This window comes from Portunus trituberculatus, chromosome 31 (genome assembly GCF_017591435.1).
Source record: "Portunus trituberculatus isolate SZX2019 chromosome 31, ASM1759143v1, whole genome shotgun sequence".
NCBI lineage: Eukaryota > Metazoa > Arthropoda > Malacostraca > Decapoda > Portunidae > Portunus > Portunus trituberculatus.
Genome location: NC_059285.1, coordinates 4,141,103 through 4,149,121, shown reverse-complemented (window position 1 = coordinate 4,149,121; position 8,019 = coordinate 4,141,103). Strand labels below are relative to the sequence as shown.

Below are 8,019 nucleotides of genomic sequence, written 5' to 3'. Positions count from 1 at the left end.
CTCCACTTCCTCTTCCCTCGTCGTCAGTGCACCAGACAGCCACTAACCATTCCGCCTTCCTCTCTTGGGCATCGCGCCGCACTTGTTTCTCTTCCTGTCCTAATTTGAGAGTGTGCAGGGGTTTCGCGCCCCGCCCACCATCACCATCACCACCTCCAGGTCACTCACCCCTCTCTCCCCGGCGAGGGCAAAACAAACTGGATGAGAGGAAGAGAAGCGGTGTTGATGCCAGCGTTATGTTGATTAGAGACGGTATAGATCAGTTTGTGTTTACTTGTTTTCCTGTTTACATACCGGTGTGTTTGTGTTTGTACGTATTTAATGCCTGTGTGCTTATATATCCTCCTTCATCTTAGCTTAACTTGACCTTACACACACACACACACACACACACACACACACACACACACACACACACACACACACACACAAAGATAGCCAAGGTAAAAAAGAGTGTATATGCTAAGTACACACACACCAGAAAATCGTACTCTACTGTGTGTGTGTGTACTCCCGATGGTAGGAGTACGAATGAGTCACTGTCACTTCCTGGGCGTCGTGTGGTGTGTGCTCGCGTGTCTTCTTATGCAAAGGGAGTAAGTAGAGCTGAAGGAAACATGAACGGTGTGTAGTAGCGGTCCCCGAGTACAGACTTATCTTACACGAGATTACCACACGAAGATGAGGTATAAAAGGGGACGAAAAGACAGATGAAAGGAATGAGTTGTCTGTTGATAAAGGGGATAGATAGAAAGGAAGATGGGGAATTAAGTGGAAAGATAGATAGATAGGTAGATTAATTGATAGATAGGTAGATAGGTAGATAGATGAATAAATAGATGGTATTAGATAGATAGATGAAAGAAATGGGTGGTATGTTGATAAAAAAGCGTAGATAGAAAGGAAGGTTCGGGGAATTAAGTGGAAAGGTAGGTTAGGTAGATAGGTAGATTCATTAATAGATAAATGGATGGATAGTCTTAAATAGATAGGTGAAAGAAATAAGTTGAATGTAGGTGGATGGTATGTTGATATAAAAAAAAAGGGTAGATAGAAAGGAAGGTGAGGAATGGAATGGAAAAATAGATAGATAGATATTCTCTTTTTTCTATTTTTTTAAGTCAAAGAAACGCAGGACAACGGTACAAAAAGAAGAAAAAAAGAAGAAAACACCAAAAATACTACCAACAACGCAGTTCCCCACAAAAAAAAGGAAGAATAGAGACAGAAAAAATGGAAACAAAAAAAAAAAAAGGAAAACTAGAATTAATAAACCAATAAATAAAATAGGCACTAGTTAAACACACCACCATCATCCCATTCTTTTGGTGAACTCTTTTAAACCTGCTCGGGGACTGGGATGTAAGTGTGGGGATGGGGGGGAGGGGGACTTTTTATTGAATCCTTTTGTTGTTTCCCTTGGCCAGATTTCACCCCCTCCCCCAGCCTCTTACATAAAAAAGAAAGAAAAGTGACACCAAAATCACCATCACAGATTCTACAGACCAAAACTTACACCATTAGTTAACCAGGACCTGTATTTCACCTGTATTATACACGTACATGATGAACACAAACGACGTACATACATACATACATACATACACCGCCATCACCACCACCACCACCACCACCACCATTATCACCACCACCATCACTATCACCACCACCACCACCACTATCATCATCATCATCATCATCATCATCATCATCACCACCACCACCACCACCACCACCACCACCACCCTCCCCCCGTTCACCCCCTTTCATCCTCCGTGGTCCCTTTAACTCCCTGTGGCCTCGTCTTCCTCCCCAGCCCCCTTCCTAGCCCCTTCCCCAGCCCCTCACCCTCCCCACTCCCCCTCCTCCTGTCCTTGGAAGGGTCACGCATCTTCCCCAGAAAATATAACGTGGCAGGACAAAATTAATGGGGATGTCGACGCCTCTCTCTCTCTCTCTCTCTCTCTCTCTCTCTCTCTCTCTCTCTCTCTCTCTCTCCTTGACCTTCTTCCAGCCTTCCTTCCTCTTTCCTTCCTTCGTTTTTTCTTTCTTTCTTTTTCTTTCTTCCTTTCTTCGATTCCTTCCCTCTAGCCTTCCTTCATCTGTCTTCTTTCTCTTTTCTTTCTTTTCTTCCTTCCTTTCTTGGTTCTTCTTTATTCTGTTCTTGTGTTTTTTTATCGTTTTCTTTGCGTTCCTTTGTCTTTTTCTTGAGTTTTCTTTCTTTTTTTTCCTTTTGAGTTCTCTTCTTTGTCTGTTTCTCTTCTTTCGTCTTTTTTAATTTTTTCCTTCATTTTCTTTCCCCTCTTATTTTTTTTATGTTTCCTATATATTTGTCTTCCTTTTCACCTTTATTTTTTCTCTTTCCTTCTTCCTTTTTCTTTTTTTAACCCTTTCCATCCTTCGCTTTTTTTCCCTGTCTCTTCCTATTTGCTTTATTTACATACATTCCTTTCCTTTCGTTTCTATCTCTTCCCTATCTTCTCTTCCTCCTCTTCCTTTTCTCCTCACTTCTCTTTCTTTATGGCTATTCCTTCCTTCGTTCATCTATGTCGTTCTTGTTTCGTTTTCTTTTCTTTTATTCTCTTATCTTTTTCTCCCTTCCTTCCTTCCTTCCTTTCTTCCTTCCTTTCTTTCTTTCTTTCATTCTTTCTTCCTTCCTTTGGTACCACTTTACCAAATTGTTTTTAGAAGTAGAAATAGTGCGAGAACATTCTCTCTCTCTCTCTCTCTCTCTCTCTCTCTCTCTCTCTCTCTCTCTCTCTCTCTCTCTCTCTCATGACTTTAGTAATAGTGGTGGTAGTAGTAGTAATAGTAGTAGTAGTAGTGGTGGTGGTGGAGGTGGTGTTGAATATTTGTTGTTGTAATGGTGAAAAGGACGGTGGTGGTGGTGGTGGTAGTGGTGGTGAGGGTGGTGGTGGTTGTGGTTGTGGTGGTGTTGGTGGTGGTGACGAAGGCAGTCCTCTCATCCAGCAGGGCAGGAAGTGTTTTGAAGGCCACAATAATAACATGCTCAGTCTTGAAGTGTATTTATCTTTTCCACTTCCCTTCCCTTCCCTTCCCTTCCCTTCCTTTCTCTTCCTTCCCTTCCCTTCCCTTCCCTTCCCTTTCCTTCCCTTCCTTTTCTTTTCTTTCCTTTCATTTCCTTTCCTTTCCTTTTCTCTTAGTTCTTTCTTTGCCGTGTGATCTTTTCCATGTCCTTTCTCCTCCTTCTCCTCCTCCTCCCCTCCCTCCCTCCTCCTCCTCCTCCTCCTTCTTCTTCTTCTTCTTCTTCATCCTTTTATTTTTCTCTTTCCTATTTCGTTTATCTCTGTTGCTTTGTCTTTCTCTGTCTCTGTCTCTCTGTTCCTGCTTGCTTCCTCCCTTCATTCCTGCTTCTCCTAGTCCCTGTCAGAGAGAGAGAGAGAGAGAGAGAGAGAGAGAGAGAGAGAGACTACTACTACTACTACTACTACTACTACTACTACTACTACTACTACTACTACTACTATTACTGGAAAACTATTATTATTGTAACTGATACTACTATTACTGCCACTTCTATCTTCTTCTTCTTCTTCTTCTTCTTCTTCTTCTTCTTCTTCTTCTTCTTCTTCTTCTTCTTCTTCTTCCTCTTCTTCCTCTCCTCTCCTCTCCTCTCCTCTCCTCCACCTCCACACTAACAACCAACTCACAACATCAACATTTCTTCCTTCCTCCTCTTCCTCCTCCATCTTCTCTCTCGCCCTCTCTTTATTCATTGTCTTCCTTCCTTTTACCTTTGCAACACTGACAGGAATGACGACACTGTTTCGTTTGGTACACACGGCGAGACAAGCGTTGCAAAAGACACACAGATGGACACACACACATAGACGCACGCAGTAACACGACAGACACACAGAAGGACGGACAGACAGACAGCCAGGCATTCAAGAAGTAAGCGTGAGGTAATATGCAGTTGACAGCTTTGCAATTCTATACCTGTCAGCATTTATACTCTCTTATCTGTCTCATACAAACGCGTGAGAGATGTTGCAAGGTGTGTGTGTGTGTGTGTGTGTGTGTGTGTGTGTGTGTGTGTGTGTGTGTGTGTGTGTGTGTGTGTCAGGACAGGATGACGTGACGTGAGGCAAGGATAGGTGAGGAGAGGTGAGATGATATGAGGTGAGGATGAGGTATGAGTGAGAGGAGAGAGAGAGAGAGTGCTGGAGGGTGAGAGGTATTTTTTTTTATATATGTATGTATGTATGTATGTGTATGTACTATTTACGTATTTCTGTCTATATATATTTATTTAGATATACATGTCTTTATCTCTATATCTATCTACTTATCATTGTGTGTTCTACTTACCTATCTATTTATCTATCTACCTATTAATATGTCTATCTATCGATCTATCTATCCTCTTATTAATATGTCTTTTATCTATCTATCTATCTATCTATCTATCTATCTATCTATCTATCTCTATCACCCTTTATATATCTATCTATAGCAGCGAGCCTCGTCTTATATGCGCATCGGGAGGTTGTTGTGTCGTGCCATGTGGTGTTGTGTCGTGTCATGTGGTGTTGTGTCGTGTTGTCACCGTATTGTCATTGTATTGTCGACCCCCTGAGCACATCTTCCCGCGTACCACCCACCTGCGTTGCGTCTGCGTGTGTTCTGCAGAGTAAGCCTCTTGTTTGTGCAATACTGAAGTACACACACACACACACACACACACACACACACACACACACACACACACACACACACACACACACACACACACACACACGTAAATAATGATTAGATGAGATAAGAAAATAAAAGTGAATGTACAAGAAAAGGAAAAACGAGTGAAAATATCGAGTTATTTACTAAAAGAAAAAAAAAAAAAATTGAAGATCAGTTCGTGAAATTTAATGTTACGAGAATATATCTGTAACGTCCATTCGTGTTGTTTGTGCCGACTTCAGAGATTCTCGTTAGTGAGAGAGAGAGAGAGAGAGAGAGAGAGAGAGAGAGAGGGAGAGGGAGAGAGCTATTCCTAGTATCTCTGTGTTTCTCTTTCCGGTAACCATTAGCAGTGCGAGGAAAAAACAACACTGGAAAACTGTCAAGGAGGAAAAACAAGGAAAATCATAATTCTGGCGTTACCTTGAGCTATTGTTAGGGAAACTGGAAAACACGGAAATGGAGCAACAGCAGGAGCGCCGGGTGTGTGTGACAGAGAGAGAGAGAGAGAGAGAGAGAGAGAGATTATTGGGAAGAACATGTATTTTAAGTCTTAGAAGTGAACCTGAAACTCCTTTTGCTTTGCTGTGTGTGTGTGTGTGTGTGTGTGTGTGTATGGAAGACTTACATGTGTGTATGTTTGTGTATTTTTGTCAGGTATATATTTGTTGGTGTGTATGTGTGTGTGTGTGTGTGTGTGTTTGTTTATTTGTAGATACACACACACACACACACACACACACACACACACACACACACACACACACACACACACACCAGTTAATCAATTCTTATTTGTACATTTACCTATCCACTCGTGTGTCAGCCCATCATGAACAACGTGTACTCACCTGCTTTAATGGGTTTAGCTTTTCTCCTTTCCTTTCATTCCTTCATCCTTCCTGCTCGTCACCAACACAGCCCTGCAATATGAACCCGTGGACTGAGCCAACTTAACTTACGCTCCCAACACATTGCCGCTCCTTCACCATATTACTGATTTACCACCACGCTTACTGTCTCCATCCATTTAGACAGTACTTACTAATATCTTCATGAAAGTCAGACAGCAGCAGTGGTGGTGGCGGCCAGGTGCAGGAGGGTCGCGCCACACTCACCTCCTTGCGCGTGGACTACAAGTGGCGGGGTACAGGTGGCAGGGTACAGGTAGCGGGGTACAGGTGTAGTGTCGCTGTTGGCCACTGCAAAACTGACTAATTCACTTATTCTTATTCTTTCCTCTTTTGTGACTTTTTTTTTTTTTTTTTTTTAGACGTTGTGTTGTTAGATGTGGTGCTGATGCTGTTGATCATGTTGGTATATTATTATTATTATTATTATTGTTATTCGTAGTAGTAATAGTAGTAGTGGTGGTAGCAGTAGTAGTAATAATCTTCTACCCAGAATCTTTTGAGTATATTCAGTCCTCGGTAGTATAGTGGTTAGTATCCCCGCCTGTCACGCGGGAGACCGGGGTTCGATTCCCCGCCGGGGAGGATCTATATTTTTCGCTGACACCTGAAGTTTACCTGTGTTTTGTGGCAAAACTGTGTTACTCACAGTACGTGCCTCTGCTCTTTCTGTGTGTGTGTGTTTGTGCAACCTTCCCTGCGTCAGCGCGCCGAGGCTTGGGTGCACCAGCAGGCCTGTACTGAGGCAGGCTGAGGGTACACTACTTCCTGATCTCTCTTCTCTCATCAATAGGATATATTGACCTTCCCAGCGCAGTGAAGTGATTGAAGTGTTGCTTTGGTGACTCGTGTGTCTCCGCCTCAAACACCAGGTGTAGTGAGAGTGGTGAGCGAGGGTAAGCAGGGAAGGCGTGTGGTGTACACGTGGGGCGGTGCGTGGCGGCAAGGTCACTTATCTCCAGTGAGCACCTTACCTGTGGTGTGTGTCCTGACGTGCTGCGCTGCTCTTTTCTTTATTTTTTGAGGTTGTGAATGAATCAAACTAAGGATGCAAACAAAATGGAAGGAAAAATGAGAGAATAAAAAGATGTTTAATGTGCAGCTTCCAAAACATGGTTACGGGAAGAGATCCCTAAATGTTGGCCATAATAGTTTGAGACGTATCTTGATACTGTTGTTTTGAGACTTGTTTGTGGCTCCTCCACAGCAGCTACCAACGTTCATCCCAGCAGCTCCGAGGAATGCCGCTCATGCCACTAATAACAATAATATTAGTATGCAACAACTTTAGGTTATAATTGGCCATGAATTCTCAGTCCTCGGTAGTATAGTGGTGAGTATCCCCGCCTGTCACGCGGGAGACCGGGGTTCGATTCCCCGCCGGGGAGGATAAAGTTTTGAACGTGTGCTTGGCAAGTAGGTAACATTGTGTTTGAATCGTGCCTCTAGCCGGCTGCTTTAAGATTTCACTGACTAGCGAACAATGACTGTCTTCCTTGAGCGAGAGGACAGGCACGGGGTGTCGAGTGACAGCCTCGCCACGGAACACACTGCATGAACGCTAAACCCGAAAGGTGCAGCAAGTAATGTAAATTTCGTAAATGTTTAACTCAGGGAGGCACAGCTGCCAACAGGCGCCCACCACGTGATACTCAGGAGTCAAGGCCGCGCTGAGTCACACACGCACTTACGTTTCTTCCAATTTTCGTAATCAAATTAATAACTCAAGTTTTCATTACGTATCATTCAAATTCGGATTCAGACGCAAACCTTTGCCTGACAAGAGAGTCTGGACACCTGCAGCACACCGACACGTGATACACTTCAAGTTCACTTTCTGACATTGAAAGAAACGGCCTGGATGAATCACTAATGCTGCAGAATGTGTACAGCGTAGTGAAATGTAGTAAGCTCCACCGTAAATGGAAAACCCTAATATATATATATATATATATATATATATATATATATATATATATATATATATATATATGATAATCAGAACAAGCGTTGAATAGGACTGAAAGGAAAGATAGTTACTCGCAAAACATGTTCGTACCCAAGACCAAAGGGAGTGTTGGACGTTGACTGCCAGCACGCCACAACCACACAGTAACACTCCCACACACTGCTTGCACCACTGAGGGCCGCGCCGGACACTGGAGAACGTGACGGTGGGGATGTCGCTGCCGAGGCTGTAGGTACAGGGAGGCGCCGTGCAGATTAACGGTGCCGCCGCCGCAGGAGAGGAAGGCCTTGGGGTCACAGTGAGGGACTCGAGGCCTAATACAAATTAACATAAGGGAAACGTGTCATTCACAGTGACGACAATAGGAATACAGCGGAAACAACAACAACAACAGCAGTAAACCAATAGTGAGACAAACAGCAATAGTAGCGGTAGGAG

The 8,019-nt window shown here is 43.4% G+C and overlaps 2 non-coding genes across 2 annotated transcripts; both read left to right on the top strand.

Moving 5' to 3' along the window:
* Nucleotides 1-6,125: 6,125 nt before the first annotated feature.
* Nucleotides 6,126-6,197, top strand: Trnad-guc. The gene has a single exon. It is a non-coding gene; the product is annotated as a tRNA-Asp (tRNA).
* A 731-nt stretch (nt 6,198-6,928) lies between these two features.
* Trnad-guc lies at nt 6,929-7,000 on the top strand. Its single transcript has one exon. It is a non-coding gene; the product is annotated as a tRNA-Asp (tRNA).
* The last annotated feature ends 1,019 nt before the right edge of the window (nt 7,001-8,019 follow it).